Here is a 21,622-nt window from a genome sequence, read left to right as displayed (position 1 = left end):
TTTTTCTGTAGGTGTTTCTAGTTCGTCTAATTCTTGAATTTGTTGCAATTGGAATTCACTTAGATATTCCTTTGCCTGTTTTGTTACTGAGTAAGATGCTTTCTTGCTTTCATATTTTAAGACAAGTTTTAGCATCCAGTCCTCAGAGTTTTTCATATAGGTGTCTAGGCCAATTGTGGCTACCTTCATTGATAATGCCAGCTGTAGTAGTCCTCGACCTCCCTCTTTTCTTGGCAGATAAAGACGTTCTATATCTGCCTTAGGGTGGTGCATTCTATGCATTGTCAACAGTTTTCGTATTTTTCTGTCAACATTACATATTTCAGTAATTGACCAGTTAACGATGTTGAAACTGTAAGTCACGACTGGTATGGCTAGAGCATTGATCGCTTCGATCCTGTTTCTCGCGTTCAGCTCTGTCTTCAGTATTGCTCTCACCCTGCGATAACATTCTCTTCTGATCCTTTCCCTCATCACTGAGTGCTTGATATTGTCCCCTTCAATTACCCCTAGGTATTTGTAGCTCTCCGCTTGTTCTAACTCTTTTATGACATTTTGCTGGTCAAGGTTCACATTAGATGTATTTGTCATTTTTCCTTTGATAAAGATAGCTTTTGCACATTTATCAAGGCCAAATTGCATCCTGATGTCATCACTGAATTGTTTAACAATCGCTAGTAGGCCTTTGAGTTGTTGGTCATTTTTTGCAAAGAGCTTTAAATCATCCATGTAAATGAGATGATTTATATTTTTATCAAATATTTTATAACCATACTGTGCATCATTGAGCAATTTTGAGAGCGGTATTAGGGCTAGACAGAAGAGGAGTGGTGATAGTGAGTCACCCTGGAAAATGCCACATGAAATTCTTACATCTCCAGCATTTAGAGATTCATTGTCATTGTTCAACATCAGTGTGGTTCTCCATGATCTCATACTTACAGATAAAAAGTTTCGCAGAGTAGGAGCTATTTTATACATTTCCAGACATTTCCTAATCCAGCTATGTGGTAGGCTATCAAAGGCCTTTTTATAGTCTATCCAGGCTATTGACAAGTTTTTGTGTCGCTTGTGACAATCTTCTAAGATCATCTTATTGATGAGTAGCTGATCTTTACAACCATAAGATCCACGTTTACATCCCTTTTGCTCATTAGGGAATATGCTACTTTCTATTAAAAAACTATAGGTGTACTCGGTTAGGACAGATGTTAGCGTCTTATACATTGTTGTTAAGCAGGTTATGGGGCGATAATTTTTTGGTTCGTTTGTTTCCTCATTTTTTGGAAGCAGGAATGTTAAACCATTAACTAGCCAAGAGGGCATCAAACTAGGATTTTGCAAAACATCGTTGTAAAGTTTTGTTAGCAGTTCATGGCTTTCTGGGAAGGCATTCAACCAGAAGTTAGGAATTTTATCCTTTCCTGGAGACTTCCATTTGCTTGACCTCCTGAGAGCAGATCTTATATCTTCTACCGTGACCCCCTCCCACTTTTGCTCCTCTAAGGAGTCTAGGTCTGTAGCTATTCTATCAATCCAAGGGGCCTTTTCATTGTGTGTTTTATCTTCTGCCCAGATTTTATTCCAAAATTCTTGCACTTCTTCTTTTGATGGGACAGACTTTATTGTTACTGGTGTTTTCCCTATCTTCCTGTAGAAATTTTTGGGGTTATTTTTGAACATGTTATTATCTCGGAAGAATTTAACACGCTTTTCATACCTTGCTATGCGGGCAGCTTTAGCACATACCTTTTGCTTGATGGTTTCTATGGTGGCATCAATGTCAACTATGGTTTTCATGTTATATTTTTTCTTTAGTTTTTGGGTCTTTGTAGGTTTGATACTCTTGTCAAATTTAAGGTTTTTCAAACATTCTATGTCAGATCTAAGCAGCTTAATTTGGTGTTGAATGCGTTCTTGCCAAGAAGGCTTTTTGTGGGAGTGTTGTCTTTTTCTAATCTTTTCACCACATAGAATCGTTGAGATTCTTGCGGATGCATAGTACAGGTGGTTGAGATCTGTAATATCAACATCATTAGCTGAAATTATATCCTTAAGTGCAAGGCGGATTTTACCAATTATTTTCAGGTTTTGGTTAGAATTGCGAATTTTGGGGAGAGTGTCGCGTTCATTCATACTAGTTTCTTTAATTTTCAGCCATTCAATCATGATTTGATTTTTTAGATCATGTAGTTCTGTTGCGTCGATTTCTGTATGACTTCCTTCATCTATTTGATTTTCACCTGCCTTAGTGTTTATGGTTGGTTCAGAGAGTATTTTATTTTGCCTATCAGTTACCTTAACTCTTTCAATTATTACTGTATTTTCATCAGCCTTGGGCTGGTTTATAATTATTTCCTCTGTAGTATCTTCTTTAGCTGCAGTTTCATTCTTTTTATCCTTTACTGCTTGCTTAATTTGGTCAATCTCTACTTCAGTTAGTAATTTTTTTTTTATAATGTTTCTTCTGACGTTGGCAAGTTTATTACTGTCTATGTAGGGTCTTACTGCAAGGTGTTTCTGTCTCCAGTTTAAGTAGGTTTGTACAGTATTAGATTTATCTGTAGGGAAATATATGGCACGGTAGAAGGCTCTAAGAACTTCTTTATTATCTTCCCTAGACCATTTTTCATTCTTTTTCTTTTGGTTATTTGATGACGAGCATGGATGGCCATCTGTTGGAATATTCCGGTTGTGGGGTACTTCCAGCTCCTGTGTGTCGGGAAGATTTGAACCAGTAGCAGATTTCTCGTCTCGGATCTGGTTCATTATCCGAGTAAGTGGTCCTTTATAATCCGGTCTATGACCATTGCGGTTTATATTTTGTTTTATTACCAGTGAGGCATAACAAGCTTCGACGTTGACGCTAGGGGACGGATCTGTCTGTTTAGGGTAAGTTTTTTGAGACAACACCGTCTCCGAGCTTTCGTGACGTAGCTTCTTAAGGCTAGCAGATCTATTTCGAGTGAGTGGCCCTTTGTGATTCGGTCGATAACCACTCTGGTTTGTGATCTGCCTTGTTATCATTGAGGCATGACGAGCTTTGGCGTTGACATTCGGGGACGGATTTGTCTGTTTAGGGTCAGTTTTTTGAGACAACACCGTCACCGAGTTCTCAGCATGTAAACATTGCTCGTAGCGTAGTTTTTTAAGGCTAGCAGATCGGTATTCATCTGTATTTTTTTTGTTGATAGATTTATCTCCAGGCATAGTGTATTTTTGTGTGTGTGTGGCGTTTTAAACTTATGAATGGTTCACTGTCTGTATTTGTTCACAAAATGAAAATAAACAAAGAAGAAAGAAAAAAAGTTTTGGTTTTGCTTCGTTTGTGATATGTGTTTTCGTATCCGTAAGTGTGTCCTGTGATTTTTACGTAGTTCTGTAAACATTAAGATGCATGTGTAGTTCTATGGGTATCAAAACGTATATATCATTGTGTACACGTTCAAGTGTATGCGTAATTATTCAATATATGTACTTACTATTTTGTTCCATTTCTTTTTTTTATATAGTTTGTAAACTTTCCGGTGTTGGTTTTGCGTGTGTGATCGCACGTGTTTCATTGAGACATCGTGCATAGGAGGTCCTGTGCTTTGTATTGCAGTGAAATTTCATTTTTTAAGAATAAAAATATTCTTAAAAAAATTATCTTCGTTAAAAGACCGCTTCCTTCAAATCTTCCACCGGTTCTTTTGGCTAATTCCATCGATGTTATTGGATTAGATATGTTTTTGTATAGGGAGCCCGGTGTAGCACATCCATGTTGTTATTCTATTATTATTATTATTATTATTATTATTATTATTATTATTATTATTATTATTATTATTCTTTCTTTTTTTTCTCTTCTCACTAAATGTCCTCTGAATAATATCTACTTCTACATCCACCGTAACTTGTCTTTTCCCCTTCTATAGTTGATTAAGTAATTTCATTCCCAGTAATTACTACTCGAGTTGCTTTGTACTACTAGCTGCTTCGCCTTATATCCGACCTTCTCCTTATAAGCATGTATATTGTTATTATTATTATTTCTCAACAAAACACCCTGTACCTCGTTCTTCCATTGAATAGCGCTAACATAAGTATATTAATATATCACAGGGTAATGGTGTTTCATTTATCATGTTTATATTCTTCGCTTTAAATCAGTATGTTATTAATCTTAATATTTTTATAATCTTCAACAAAACACATATGTATGTATATATATATATTTGCATATGTGTGTATGTACGTGTGTGGGGGTGGGGGTGTATGTATATATATATATGTATATGTATGTGTGTGTGTGTGTGCATGTATGCATATATACAGGAATGTATGTATAGGTGTGCGTATGTGTGCATATGTGTATGTGAAGGTGTGTATGTGTGTGTATGTGTATGTATACATACATACATACATATGTGTGTGTGTGTGTGTATGTGTATGTATACATACATATATATATATATATATATATATATATATATACTTCTGCCTCATTCACTACTAGTGCTTTATTTTCCCTTTCTACAGTTAGCTAAGTTAATTCTTCTTAGTAATGCCACACAGGTTGTTGTTCGTACCTCCGGTGACTTCAACTAAGTATTTCTATTCTTCTTGTAAACGTGTATATTATTATCATTATTACTTCTCCAATAAATATCCTGTACCCTGTTTTACCATTAACTAACGTTAACATCCGTATAATAATATAATAATATTATATAATATATTACTAGGCTATGATGTTTTATTTATTTTATTCAATTTCTTCACTTCATATAAATATGTAATTAGTTTTACTTATATAGTATATGTTTAATTTGATGTACTCCCTTAGTTCTCTCCCTTCCTCCATTTTTGACTCAGCAATTAGCTCACGCTCTTTCAAATGTTCCTGTACAGTAACATATTTGTCTTCCTCCCCACATTTCAATCATTCATTTAATTTAAACCTTTAGCATCACGTTTACAACCCCCTCCCTTTATATCTCTATGTAAACAAGTCTTCTTATTCCTAAAGCTCATGGAATAATATCATTGATCCCTTTATATCTCTATGTATCCCTTTATATCTCTATGTAAACAAACGTTCTAACGGTCACTGACCATGTAACATCTTAGCTCGTAAGTTACCTCATCATTTCGTATTTGCCTTGCTTTTATATGTTTATTTATGGATTCCCTGAAGAGGAATATATGAGGAATTCCAGCAGCTCTTTCTTCTTTGTAGAAGAGCTCTCTCATATATTTTGAAACATGTGTAGGAATTAAAGGAACTTTTATTTATATGCGTTTTGCTCCATTTATTATTATTATTATTCATATATATATATATATGTACATATATATATATATATATATATATATATATATATATATATATATATATATATATGTATGTACATACATATATATATGTATGTACATACATATATATATATGTATGTATGTATATATATATATATATATATATATATATATATATATGTATATATATATATATATATATATATATATATATATATATATATATATATATATATATATATATATATATATATATATATATATATATATATATATATATATATATATATATATATATATATATATATATATATATATATATATATATATATATATATGTATGTATATATATATGTATATTTATGTGTAGGGTCCTCACTTGGCCCTGTCTGAAGTTCAAAACGGAATCCACTTGCTTGTTGCTTGTCAGGTAAGTCTGAAATCATGTTTTCTTTGCATCTCCACACTGGATGATTAATGGGAAATGTTTGACCTAAGACCTTTAGCTGGTCAATGAAGCTCAGTCCTTTGTTTAGGATTTGACCTATATCCTGCCCATTGGCGATATAACACAGAACATTTCCGTCTCTGATATCTTCGGTCTACCCGACTGGCATGGAATGCAGATTCGTGTAAGCCGTAACCAGCATCAAGAAGGGACAATGCTACCTTTGTCCTTTCTTACTCTCTGTCAGAAGAGTGCAATCCTTACTCTTTCTCTCTCTACCAATAGAACGCACAACTACCAACAACCTGCAAAGTACAAACATACCAACACTTTGTCATTGTCAACTATGTAGAATTACTGCTATCTTACTAACAACTGCAGGTAAATAAATCTGTAAATATTATTCTGTATTCTTTGGCGTTCTTCTTTGCTAGTATCTCCAGCGTAAGAATCTTACATCTTCATTTCAACAATAGTTACACACACACTCACACCCCACGTATATTGCTGTGCACTGCGACCTCCTGATACTACCAACACGGCTCCTACAGTCTAGTTGGCGAGAAAAACTGCAGACCAGCCCAGCAAGCCAACTTGCTTTGAGAGTTATAGACGTCAGAAGAATTGACAATAACAAACAAAATCGTTGAGTATAAGTAAAATAAAAGAACTTTAATTTAGAGCCGAATAAAAATTTATGGAATATATTTTAGTGAGTTCTTTCATTTACCTCTAAAATGTGTAGAATAGACGTCTTTTGTTGAGCTCTTCTTTTATTCACCAGTCAAATGATTTATATTCTATCTTATTCGTCAGGACTCTGTTGTTACTTCCGATTCACGCTAGATCAGTAACCAGATTCACACTCCGCGTTCTTTATCTCACCAACTGATACTGCAAGTTCCTTTATCAGTTCAAATCATCCATCTTACAGCAAAGATTCCACTGTTCACATTGACCGAATCACATCAACCGTTGCATAAATTGTTGACATCAACCACCTCACATCGACCGCTTGGCACCAAATCATGCATCGATTACCCCTCATATCAACCCCCGGCAACAGACTGCTCACATCGACAAATGATGCCAACTGCCGCTCGACATCAACAACTGTGTCAACTGTTCTACACGAACTGCCCAGCACCAACTCACACATAGACTGCAGGCACAACCGTCCGCCGCCAACTGGTCACATCGCCTACCGTTCACATCTACCACTGAGGCCAACTGTCCGGCACCAACTCATGCACGTCAACCATCACGCATCGATTCCTGGCACAGACTAATTGCCACGTGTTCACCCACTAGTATTTATATGCGTCCACACAATAAAAGCGCGAAAAACGGTCCAGACTACAAGTTAAACAGATACGTGATCAAAATGAATTCTTTGCTTCGTTGGGATTAATTTTTCATTTATTAACATCTTCCTTTGCAAAACTAGAGAGCGGTGTTCTAATTCACGTAGTACCAGCCAAAATTAGATTCAGACGATTTCTCGTTCGTAACAATATATGTACGTGTATATATATGCGTGTGTGTGTGTGTGTGTGTGTGTGTGTGTGTAGCTATATATTTTTATATATATGTAGTGAAACTACCTCCCGCCATTAGATACAAACTACTATCGCCATTACATACAATCTTCTCATTTAAATATAAATAAATGCGAGCGTAGTAGAGAACCCATTCCTTGTCCATCACGTGACTGATCATTATTCGAATCGGCAACTTCTTCGAACCGTTCCCGCCAGAACGCAAACTGACCAATCACGGCCCCTAATAAGGTCACGTGATAGAGTAAAATTCTATCACCGTCTTGGAGCCCTCTTAACGCTATATATAGATCAACTCATACCCCACAAATTTGTCTCGGTCCAGTTTCTCTTTGAGAACTGTTCCGTGTACCACACGACAACAGCAGCAGCAGCCAGCGACCACTTCAGCAGCTTTGTCCAGCCACGATGACCTCCGCCGTCGCCACATCAGCAACAAGAGTCTACTACTACTATCCAGCATCATCATCATGACCAACACGATTCTACGATTACTACTAACCAGCAACAATCTCTACCAGCGTCAACACGATTTACTATGTACACCACACCAAACTCCGCGGCACATCTCTCTCTTCGATTCTGTTAGGTGACTCAGCTTCACCACGGTAAATAAACAGACAAGAGTTCTTAAACAGACAAGAAATTCTCAGCCAGCGATGAACATCTGTATAACAAGAATCACGGCCCGGCATCGATGCCACGACATCACAACTAGTGATCAGCACTGCCACACTCAGCCTCTACTCACTTTCACATACAGAACTTTTCCTATAGTGTACTAACGAATTGGTATAATTGCTTACGTGTTATTGACTCTTTCTATCTGCTGTAATATTTCACATACACATACATGTATCATTCACATACACACTTTTCTTTGTATGACGGCCTGTCTTTGATTATGTTCTTATATGTCGCATTCACACTCACACACAGACATACATCTTTAACGCTACAATAAATATCTCTGTTATTCATCTAATACGGTTGTGGTCTTTCATTACTGGTCATTTATGTTATCGTCGTATAACATATCACATGTATATCATCCATTGATATATATATTTGTATGTTCGACCGTGTGACACGTTTAAATAAAAGGAGTCCTCTGTTCTTCCATTCGTCACCATATCTCCTCTTATGAGTTCGCACGGTCGTCCTTTACATATATATATATATATATATATATATATACACACACACACACACATATATATATATATATATATATATATATATATATATATATATATATATATATATATATATATATATATATGTGTGTGTGTGTGTGTGTGTGTATATATGTGTGTGTGTGTGTGCGTGTTTATATGTATACACATATATATATATGTATATATATATATATGTATGTATATGTGTGTATATATGTAAGAAATGGAGTCAAACGCAGGTGTAATTCAAATCATTTTCCTTCCAGCATATATTTTAAAGAAAGCATTGAGATTACTCCAGAGGGAATAAAAATGATGTAAAACAATGCAATCATCTCGTCAGGAAAAAAAAAGAACAAAACACATCAATAAGCCATTTTAACCGAGTGTGATTACCGCGTAGGTAAGTATATGATGTAAAAAGAAAGCTAGCAAGTTATTAAAAAAAAACGATAATAGATTTAACGTAAATTAGAGAAAAAAAAAGGAGAAAGAAAGAAGTTAACAGAAAATTAAAGTGGAAAAATATGTAGAATGGGAATAAAGTTTAAAAGCGTGGAAATAGATATATGTAGTGAAAATGAAATGTAAGAAGACAGTGTTGTTGCGTTTATTGATATGTCTAAATGTAGAATAATGGTTAGATATTCTTTTCGACAACTGAGACGAAGACCTACCTGTATGAAAAAAGACATCTGAACCGGAAGTAATCTTACATTGATAAACAGAGTTTCTAGTCTTAGAATTACTGCTAAGGAAACGAATTCGATTCGAATTTATATCAGAAATATCAATATTGTTGTTATTATTGTTCAAAGAATGGTTAGGTTTAATAATATCACTGTTGTTATTTTCATTAAGTGGATTTGTATTTAATAACTTATGGTTATGTAAAGAAATGATTTGTGAAAGTATTTTATTGTTTGAAAAACCTATCCTAATTCGGTATGAATTGATAATGGAATGGTATTTGGGGATTTTTTCGAAAATTCTTATTTATAGCTACACGAAACTGATAAGGGAGGTTGGATTTGATCTGCTTATCAAATAGAATGATCAAACAAATTGTTTTACGAGAACCCACCTTGTTATTCGGATAATTATCTTTAAAAGTCTTAAACTTATTTTTATTACATATAAAGGGAAATAAAAAACGGTTATCTCCCTTACGCTGCTAAAATACATTTTTCGATTTATTGTTATTATTCGAACAAAAATTTATATTGTTATTACCGTTATGAGGCAGAATTAATGTCAATAGTGTTAATATACGGACTTTTTTTATATATATATATGTATGATCTCCTTCGTTATCATTTGGTTTGTGCTTAAAAGTTCAAAGTGGACTAAACTTTTCATATCCCACCAAACAGATAACAACACCTTACGGGACCTTCTTTAGCATGGGGTGTCAGTGTTTCTCCTTTCCTTATCCACTGTCTTCGGCGCTTGACATTTTTATAGGGAACCCATCTCTTGTCACCAGTCACTATTCGGTCAAAAAAAAAGGTTCATTCGTGGAATGTGACAACAAAGAAGAGCACACAAGTAAGGCAGAGTTATAAAATTCAGCTTTATCGTTAAAGATATCAACACTAGCAGATAATCTAGAAAATATAAGTGAAATATTTCTAAGTTTCTTGTAGTAGTCTTCGGATGATTACTGAAAAAGCTAATATATTTTAAATTACTAGAGGGTTTATGGTATGGGAAATATGAATTATTATCTAAGTAAAGGGTAATATCTAAAAAGTTGGTTTTATATCATCAACGAAAATAATGTTTAAGACCATGTTTCCGAAAAATTTAACCAAACTATTTTTAACCCTTTGTAAATTTTGGTTAGAAACATTTTGAAGGTAGAGTAGACAATCACCGCGATATAAACCTCCATTGATGTTTGGGAATTGGTCAACCATCTCATTAAGGATATAGATGATATAGATACCGACCAAATCGGCCAATTGTGCTGAGTCAGAACTTCCCATCGTGACATCAAAACTATCAGGCGTATTTTTACGGATCCAGAACTTATTTTCAAATTTAATGATTGATTTTCTGGCAGCTAACACGACATTAATTTCATCCCGGGTGAGATCTGCTTTGTTGTGTGCAAACCAGAGTGCTTTGTTAAGTACAATTGGGTTAATAGAAGAATAGTAACTCGAAATATCGACTGGATAAACTTAGTGCTCTTCTTGTTATTAATAAAATTAAACTGTCGATTACTTGGAATAAATTAGACCATAAATTAAGTTTTAATTTTTTAATTAAAGAAGGAATATATTTATCTAGAATATGCTTACTAAGTACACCGATATCAGAGCTAGAAGGACAAATAAGTCGTAAGGTTGGATTATTAAAGAAATTTTGTTTGTGGTCTTTTAAAATAAAACGAGGCTGTTTAGGATCAAGAGGTTCAGTCTTCATCTGTAAGTCATATTTTTCCATAATTTTCTTAGCCTCAAGGTTAGCTTTCCTGATAGCACTTTTACCAGTAATCCTATAATTCTTTTGTATTTCTTTCCTAAGCAATTCTATGTAGTAATCCTTGGTAAGTCTGTATATGTTCCCTATTTTATCAGATTGATATGTTTCCTGTTTTATCAATGCAAGGTATTGACTTGAAACTCAGCCAGTTTATATCAACAGTGCACACTATATGTACTTAATACACACCGGAAAGAAACGCCAGCATACTAACAAACAAGATTCTCAGGGACAGAAAAATCCTCATGAGACACAGATCAAAGGTCGCAAACTGGTTTAATAGACAACTGAATGATAGGGGGAAGTCTCTTTTAATACAGACACTCTTAGAAGTTGAAAGTAAGATCAAACTCTCTCAAGAAAAGGAAAAAGCAGAGTGAGAACAGAGCTGTGGAAAGCATTAAAAAAACCCTAAAACTACCTATAAAAAGAAACCACCACAACACAATATAAAATAGGAACATTGTTCCAAGGGAATGGCTCACTAAATGCAGACCCAGAAAGGATAAATGAGGTACTCAGTGAACAATTTAAAAGTGTCTTCACTTCCCGCATTGGACACATGCAGATAAAAAAACTCGGCTTAATTCTTTAATATTGCAGCTCTAAAAAAAGGAGGCGCCAACCATCGATTACATCAACATCACAAACTATCTTAAGTGACGTCCCCTAGGAACTGTTCTGGGCCTTTACTGACCATATTAACTCTCTTAGACATGCTCACAGTTACTTGGACAACCACTACCACTAGCTACACCGATGTTGCAAAATTATCACAACATTATCAAGATGATGTAGCGGGACCTAAATTCGATATACAAGTGGGCCGAAGTAAACAACATGGCAGTTTAATGCCGGAAAATTTCAAGCACTGCACTATCAACTCACGAATGCACTCCAGCTTGCATATACAGGACCCGAAGGCACTGCAATTCCAGAGCCACATTCAGTGAAAGACTTGGAGATCAGTATGTGCAATGATGCATCATTTTATATGCATATTACAAAGATGGCAGCAAAGTGCAAACAACTGGCAGGATGGATACTAAGGTTCTTCAAGACAAGAGACAAAGAAACTATGTTGACCCTGTGGGGAACCTTTGTTCTCAGCCGCCTGGACTACTGCTCCCAGTTATGGTCACCACATAGTGCCAAATTAACAGCGAGCTTGAAGCAGTCCATCGCCACTACACTAAAAAGATTGAAACAATGCAGCGGCTGAGCTACAGGAAGAAACTGAAAAAACTGTAATTTTACTCCCTGGAGCGAAGGCATGAGTGATATGTAATAGTCTACATATGGAAAACTCCAGAAGGGCCAGTACCTAATGTTATACAAATGTCAGAACTGGCTATCATTCTATTATACCAACGGTACCATCCACTCCCTCTAAATTCAGGATCAGGTACTACAGTAGCATAGGGTTGAAAGGCTCACAGCTCTTCAATGTTCTGCTACATAAATTAAGAAATCTGCATAAGGTGGAAGTAGATGCCTTCAAAAAGAAACTAGACATCCTCCTATCCATAATAACAGATGAACCAACAGCCCGATATGAGGTACATACGAGGGCAGTGGAATCAAACTCCCTTATACACCAAATGGGCCAACAGCTGGGACAGAGGCACATACAAGAGTAGTGATGTGAAATAATCCAAACTGCGGAAATCAGCAAGACCACAGTGGTGCTCCAGCATGACCGCAGCCACATGGCTGAGCGAGTAAAAGAGTATATAAATTCAAGTGACACATAGTGCACACGATGCAGCTGTGCATCATTAACCAGCTAGAGGAGATGTCCTCTTGGGGTTAAAAAATCGTAGTAAAGTCCGTTCGAACGGAACAGCCATGTTGAAGTGGCTATGAACATCACTTGCTAGTACAAATATTGCATGCATCTCTTAGAAAGGTTTTAGATACAGCTTTTTTGTTTGCTGCAAGATCAACGACTGTGTATCGCTTGAATTTATAGATATTGCGAGCAGAAACGAGCTACAGCCATCTCTAGCAGGAATAGCCCGAAACCAGGCTGGTCTGCTGGTCCCGTCGCTAGAAGAAGATAGGGGTTCGCTCCCCAGCTCGCAATATATCGGATCCAGTTGTGCATTGTTAAACAGCTACAGGACATGTCCTTTTGGGGTTAAAAAATCGCAGTAAAGTCCGTTCGAACGGAACAGACATGTTGAAGTGGCTACGAACATTACTTACTAGTACAAATACTGCGTTCATCTCTTAGATTTTATAACTAGCTTTTTTGCGCATATATTAGGTCATCCCATAAATAATGCAATTTTTAAAATACTTCATTTATTTTTCAAAATTCAGAAAAACAAAGTTCTTTTTTAATCTAAGATATACTCTCGTTAATTTTTTACAATACTCTTCCATCTATCTGGGAGATTTGCAAAGACCCTCTTCCAAAATTCACCTGTCCGTGGCGAAAATTACTCTTCCAGTACTATTCTGACCTCGTCTACAGAATTCATATTTTTTCGTCCAAATGAATCTGAAGACGGAATAAATGACATCAAAACAAACAGTGGTTTTGCAAAAATGAAAACTACCTAAAAGTGTCTAAAATCGACTGGAAATCACAAAATAAGCATTTTCAAGTTTTGTTGCTTTTTCATGGTTATTTGCCAAATTTTGTGAGTTTGTGTTTTCTGAAAACGGTTGTGACTTCGATGAACGCTTTGATGAATATAACGTTTTCAACACCCATCTAGCTTATATTAACCATCTAGACTTCAAAATGGATAGTGGTTTTGCAAAAATGAAAACTACCTAAAAGAGTCTTAAATCGACTGCAAATCACGAAATAACCATTTTCAAGTTTTCTTGCTTTTTCATGGTTATTTGACAAATTTTGTGAGTTTGTGTTTTCTGTAAACGGTTGTGACTTCGATGAACGCTTTGATAAATATAACGTTTTCAACACCTATCTAGCTTATATTAACCATCTTGACTTCAAAACGAATAGTGGTTTTGCAAAAATGAAAACTACCTAAAGGTGTCTAAAATCGACTGGAAATCACGAAAAAAGCATTTTTAAGTTTTGTTGCTTTGCCATGGTTATTTGCCAAATTTTGTGAGTTTGTGTTTTCTGTAAACGGTTGTGACTTCGATGAACGCTTTGATGAATATAATGTTTTCAACACCCATCTAGCTTATATTAACCATCTAGACATCAAAACAAACAGTGGTTTTGCAAAAATGAAAACTACCTAAAAGTGTCTAAAATCGACTGGAAATCACAAAATAAGCATTTTCAAGTTTTGTTGCTTTTTCATGGTTATTTGCCAAATTTTGTGAGTTTGTGTTTTCTGAAAACGGTGACTTCGATGAACGCTTTGATGAATATAATGTTTTCAACACCCATCTAGCTTATATTAACCATCTAGACATCAAAACGAATAGTGGTTTTGCAAAAATGAAAACTACCTAAAAGTGTCTAAAATCGACTGGAAATCACAAAATAAGCATTTTCAAGTTTTGTTGCTTTTTCATGGTTATTTGCCAAATCGTGTGAGTTTGTGTTTTCTGAAAACGGTTGTGACTTCGATGAACGCTTTGATGAATATAATGTTTTCAACACCCATCTAGCTTATATTAACCATCTAGACATCAAAACGAATAGTGGTTTTTCTAAAATGAAAACTACCGAAAGTTGTCTAAAATCGACTGGAAATCACAAAATAAGCATTTTCAAGTTTTGTTGCTTTTTCATGGTTATTTGCCAAATTTTGTGAGTTTGTGTTTTCTGAAAACGGTTGTGACTTCGATGAACGCTTTGATGAATATAATGTTTTCAACACCCATCTAGCTTATATTAACCATCTAGACATCAAAACAAACAGTGGTCTTGCAAAAATGAAAACTACCTAAAAGTGTCTAAAATCGACTGGAAATCACAAAATAAGCATCTTCAAGATTTGTTGCTTTTTCATGGTTATTTGCCAAATTTTGTGAGTTTGTGTTTTCTGAAAACGGTTGTGACTTCGATGAACGCTTTGATAAATATAATGTTTTCAACACCCATCTAGCTTATATTAACCATCTAGACATCAAAACAAACAGTGGTTTTGCAAAAATGAAAACTACCTAAAAGTGTCTAAAATCGACTGGAAATCACAAAATAAGCATTTTCAAGTTTTGTTGCTTTTTCATGGTTATTTGCCAAATTTTGTGAGTTTGTGTCTTCTGAAAACGGTTGTGACTTCGATGAACGCTTTGATGAATATAATGTTTTCAACACCCATCTAGCTTATATTAACCATCTAGACATCAAAACAAACAGTGGTTTTGCAAAAATGAAAACTACCAAAAAGTGTCTAAAATCGAATGGAAATCACAAAATAAGCATTTTCAAGTTTTGTTGCTTTTTCATGGTTATTTGCCAAATTTTGTGAGTTTGTGTTTTCTGAAAACGGTTGTGACTTCGATGAACGCTTTGATGAATATAATGTTTTCAATACCCATCTAGCTTATATTAACCATCTAGACATCAAAACAAACAGTGGTTTTGCAAAAATGAAAACTACCTAAAAGTGTCTAAAATCGACTGGAAATCACAAAATAAGCATTTTCAAGTTTTGTTGCTTTTTCATGGTTATTTGCCCAATTTTTTGAGTTTGTGTTTTCTGAAAACGGTTGTGACTTCGATGAACGCTTTGATAAATATAACGTTTTCAACACCCATCTAGCTTATATTAACCATCTAGACATCAAAACAATCAGTGGTTTTGCAAAAATGAAAACTACCTAAAAGTGTCTAAAATCGACTGGAAATCACAAAATAAGCATTTTCAAGTTTTGTTGCTTTTTCATGGTTATTTGCCAAATTTCGTGAGTTTGTGTTTTCTGAAAACGGTTGTGACTTCGATGAACGCTTTGATGAATATAATGTTTTCAACACCCATCTAGCTTATATTAACCATCTACACATCAAAACGAATAGTGGTTTTGCTAAAATGAAAACTACCGAAAGGTGTCTAAAATCGACTGGAAATCACAAAATAAGCATTTTCAAGTTTTGTTGCTTTTTCATGGTTATTTGCCAAATTTTGTGAGTGTGTTTTCTGAAAACGGTTGTGACGTCGATGAACGCTTTGATGAATATAATGTTTTCAATACCCGTCTAGCTTATATTAACCATCTAGACATCAAAACAAACAGTGGTTTTGCAAAAATGAAAACTACCTAAAAGTGTCTAAAATCGACTGGAAATCACAAAATAAGCATTTTCAAGTTTTGTTGCTTTTTCATGGTTATTTGCCCAATTTTTTGAGTTTGTGTTTTCTGAAAACGGTTGTGACTTCGATGAACGCTTTGATAAATATAACGTTTTCAACACCCATCTAGCTTATATTAACCATCTAGACATCAAAACAAACAGTGGTTTTGCAAAAATGAAAACTACCAAAAAGTGTCTAAAATCGAATGGAAATCACAAAATAAGCATTTTCAAGTTTTGTTGCTTTTTCATGGTTATTTGCCAAATTTTGTGAGTTTGTGTTTTCTGAAAACGGTTGTGACTTCGATGAACGCTTTGATGAATATAATGTTTTCAATACCCATCTAGCTTATATTAACCATCTAGACATCAAAACAAACAGTGGTTTTGCAAAAATGAAAACTACCTAAAAGTGTCTAAAATCGACTGGAAATCACAAAATAAGCATTTTCAAGTTTTGTTGCTTTTTCATGGTTATTTGCCCAATTTTTTGAGTTTGTGTTTTCTGAAAACGGTTGTGACTTCGATGAACGCTTTGATAAATATAACGTTTTCAACACCCATCTAGCTTATATTAACCATCTAGACATCAAAACAATCAGTGGTTTTGCAAAAATGAAAACTACCTAAAAGTGTCTAAAATCGACTGGAAATCACAAAATAAGCATTTTCAAGTTTTGTTGCTTTTTCATGGTTATTTGCCAAATTTCGTGAGTTTGTGTTTTCTGAAAACGGTTGTGACTTCGATGAACGCTTTGATGAATATAATGTTTTCAACACCCATCTAGCTTATATTAACCATCTACACATCAAAACGAATAGTGGTTTTGCTAAAATGAAAACTACCGAAAGGTGTCTAAAATCGACTGGAAATCACAAAATAAGCATTTTCAAGTTTTGTTGCTTTTTCATGGTTATTTGCCAAATTTTGTGAGTGTGTTTTCTGAAAACGGTTGTGACGTCGATGAACGCTTTGATGAATATAATGTTTTCAATACCCGTCTAGCTTATATTAACCATCTAGACATCAAAACAAACAGTGGTTTTGCAAAAATGAAAACTACCTAAAAGTGTCTAAAATCGACTGGAAATCACAAAATAAGCATTTTCAAGTTTTGTTGCTTTTTCATGGTTATTTGCCCAATTTTTTGAGTTTGTGTTTTCTGAAAACGGTTGTGACTTCGATGAACGCTTTGATAAATATAACGTTTTCAACACCCATCTAGCTTATATTAACCATCTAGACATCAAAACAAACAGTGGTTTTGCAAAAATGAAAACTACCTAAAAGTGTCTAAAATCGACTGGAAATCACAAAATAAGCATTTTCAAGTTTTGTTGCTTTTTCATGGTTATTTGCCAAATTTCGTGAGTTTGTGTTTTCTGAAAACGGTTGTGACTTCGATGAACGCTTTGATGAATATAATGTTTTCAACACCCATCTAGCTTATATTAACCACCTACACATCAAAACGAATAGTGGTTTTGCTAAAATGAAAACTACCGAAAGGTGTCTAAAATCGACTGGAAATCACAAAATAAGCATTTTCAAGTTTTGTTGCTTTTTCATGGTTATTTGACAAATTTTGTGAGTTTGTGTTTTCTGAAAACGGTTGTGACTTCGATGAACGCTTTGATGAATATAATGTTTTCAACACACATCTAGCTTATATTAACCATCTAGACTTCAAAATGAATAGTGGTTTTGCAAAAATGAAAACTACCAAAAAGTGTCTAAAATCGACTGGAAATCACGAAATAAGCATTTTCAAGTTTTCTTGCTTTTTCATGGTTATTTGCCAAATTTTGTGAGTTTGTGTTTTCTGAAAACGGTTGTGACTTCGATGAACGCTTCGATGAATATAATGTTTTCAACACCCATCTAGCTTATATTAACCATCTAGACATCAAAACAAACAGTGGTTTTGCAAAAATGAAAACTACCTAAAAGTGTCTAAAATCGACTGGAAATCACAAAATAAGCATTTTCAACTTTTGTTGCTTTTTCATGGTTATTTGACAAATTTTGTGAGTTTGTGTTTTCTGAAAACGGTTGTGACTTCGATGAACGCTTTAATGAATATAATGTTTTCAACACCCATCTAGCTTATATTAACCATCTAGACATCAAAACGAATAGTGGTTTTGCTAAAATGAAAACTACCGAAAGGTGTCTAAAATCGACTGGAAATCACAAAATAAGCATTTTCAAGTTTTGTTGCTCTTTCATGGTTATTTGCCAAATTTTGTGAGTTTCTGTTTTCTGAAAACGGTTGTGACTTCGATGAACGCTTTGATGAATATAATGTTTTCAACACCCATCTAGCTTATATTAACCATCTAGACATCAAAACAAACAGTGGTTTTGCAAAAATGAAAACTACCAAAAAGTGTCTAAAATCGACTGGAAATCACAAAATAAGCATTTTCAAGTTTTGTTGCTTTTTCATGGTTATTTGCCAAATTTTGTGAGTTTGTGTTTTCTGAAAACGGTTGTGACTTCGATGAACGCTTTGATGAATATAATGTTTTCAACACACATCTAGCTTATATTAACCATCTAGACTTCAAAATGAATAGTGGTTTTGCAAAAATGAAAACTACCAAAAAGTGTCTAAAATCGACTGGAAATCACGAAATAAGCATTTTCAAGTTTTCTTGCTTTTTCATGGTTATTTGCCAAATTTTGTGAGTTTGTGTTTTCTGAAAACGGTTGTGACTTCGATGAACGCTTCGATGAATATAATGTTTTCAACACCCATCTAGCTTATATTAACCATCTAGACATCAAAACAAACAGTGGTTTTGCAAAAATGAAAACTACCTAAAAGTGTCTAAAATCGACTGGAAATCACAAAATAAGCATTTTCAAGTTTTGTTGCTTTTTCATGGTTATTTGACAAATTTTGTGAGTTTGTGTTTTCTGAAAACGGTTGTGACTTCGATGAACGCTTTAATGAATATAATGTTTTCAACACCCATCTAGCTTATATTAACCATCTAGACATCAAAACGAATAGTGGTTTTGCTAAAATGAAAACTACCGAAAGGTGTCTAAAATCGACTGGAAATCACAAAATAAGCATTTTCAAGTTTTGTTGCTCTTTCATGGTTATTTGCCAAATTTTGTGAGTTTCTGTTTTCTGAAAACGGTTGTGACTTCGATGAACGCTTTGATGAATATAATGTTTTCAACACCCATCTAGCTTATATTAACCATCTAGACATCAAAACAAACAGTGGTTTTGCAAAAATGAAAACTACCAAAAAGTGTCTAAAATCGACTGGAAATCACAAAATAAGCATTTTCAAGTTTTGTTGCTTTTTCATGGTTATTTGACAAATTTTGTGAGTTTGTGTTTTCTGAAAACGGTTGTGACTTCGATGAACGCTTTGATGAATATAATGTTTTCAACACCCATCTAGCTTATATTAACCATCTAGACATCAAAACAAACAGTGGTTTTGCAAAAATGAAAACTACCAAAAAGTGTCTAAAATCGACTGGAAATCACAAAATAAGCATTTTCAAGTTTTGTTGCTTTTTCATGGTTATTTGCCAAATTTTGTGAGTTTGTGTTTTCTGAAAACGGTTGTGACTTCGATGAACGCTTTGATGAATATAATGTTTTCAACACACATCTAGCTTATATTAACCATCTAGACTTCAAAATGAATAGTGGTTTTGCAAAAATGAAAACTACCAAAAAGTGTCTAAAATCGACTGGAAATCACGAAATAAGCATTTTCAAGTTTTCTTGCTTTTTCATGGTTATTTGCCAAATTTTGTGAGTTTGTGTTTTCTGAAAACGGTTGTGACTTCGATGAACGCTTCGATGAATATAATGTTTTCAACACCCATCTAGCTTATATTAACCATCTAGACATCAAAACAAACAGTGGTTTTGCAAAAATGAAAACTACCTAAAAGTGTCTAAAATCGACTGGAAATCACAAAATAAGCATTTTCAAGTTTTGTTGCTTTTTCATGGTTATTTGACAAATTTTGTGAGTTTGTGTTTTCTGAAAACGGTTGTGACTTCGATGAACGCTTTAATGAATATAATGTTTTCAACACCCATCTAGCTTATATTAACCATCTAGACATCAAAACGAATAGTGGTTTTGCTAAAATGAAAACTACCGAAAGGTGTCTAAAATCGACTGGAAATCACAAAATAAGCATTTTCAAGTTTTGTTGCTCTTTCATGGTTATTTGCCAAATTTTGTGAGTTTCTGTTTTCTGAAAACGGTTGTGACTTCGATGAACGCTTTGATGAATATAATGTTTTCAACACCCATCTAGCTTATATTAACCATCTAGACATCAAAACAAACAGTGGTTTTGCAAAAATGAAAACTACCAAAAAGTGTCTAAAATCGACTGGAAATCACAAAATAAGCATTTTCAAGTTTTGTTGCTTTTTCATGGTTATTTGACAAATTTTGTGAGTTTGTGTTTTCTGAAAACGGTTGTGACTTCGATGAACGCTTTGATGAATATAATGTTTTCAACACACATCTAGCTTATATTAACCATCTAGACTTCAAAATGAATAGTGGTTTTGCAAAAATGAAAACTACCAAAAAGTGTCTAAAATCGACTGGAAATCACGAAATAAGCATTTTCAAGTTTTCTTGCTTTTTCATGGTTATTTGCCAAATTTTGTGAGTTTGTGTTTTCTGAAAACGGTTGTGACTTCGATGAACGCTTCGATGAATATAATGTTTTCAACACCCATCTAGCTTATATTAACCATCTAGACATCAAAACAAACAGTGGTTTTGCAAAAATGAAAACTACCTAAAAGTGTCTAAAATCGACTGGAAATCACAAAATAAGCATTTTCAACTTTTGTTGCTTTTTCATGGTTATTTGACAAATTTTGTGAGTTTGTGTTTTCTGAAAACGGTTGTGACTTCGATGAACGCTTTAATGAATATAATGTTTTCAACACCCATCTAGCTTATATTAACCATCTAGACATCAAAACGAATAGTGGTTTTGCTAAAATGAAAACTACCGAAAGGTGTCTAAAATCGACTGGAAATCACAAAATAAGCATTTTCAAGTTTTGTTGCTCTTTCATGGTTATTTGCCAAATTTTGTGAGTTTCTGTTTTCTGAAAACGGTTGTGACTTCGATGAACGCTTTGATGAATATAATGTTTTCAACACCCATCTAGCTTATATTAACCATCTAGACATCAAAACAAACAGTGGTTTTGCAAAAATGAAAACTACCAAAAAGTGTCTAAAATCGACTGGAAATCACGAAATAAGCATTTTCAAGTTTTGTTGCTTTTTCATGGTTATTTGCCAAATTTTGTGAGTTTGTGTTTTCTGAAAACGGTTGTGACTTCGATGAACGCTTTGATGAATATAATGTTTTCAACACCCATCAAGCTTATATTAA

Source organism: Octopus bimaculoides, chromosome 18, assembly GCF_046866305.1.
Source record: "Octopus bimaculoides isolate indiv1 chromosome 18, ASM4686630v1, whole genome shotgun sequence".
Taxonomy (NCBI): domain Eukaryota; kingdom Metazoa; phylum Mollusca; class Cephalopoda; order Octopoda; family Octopodidae; genus Octopus; species Octopus bimaculoides.
This window is presented reverse-complemented; position numbering follows the sequence as displayed.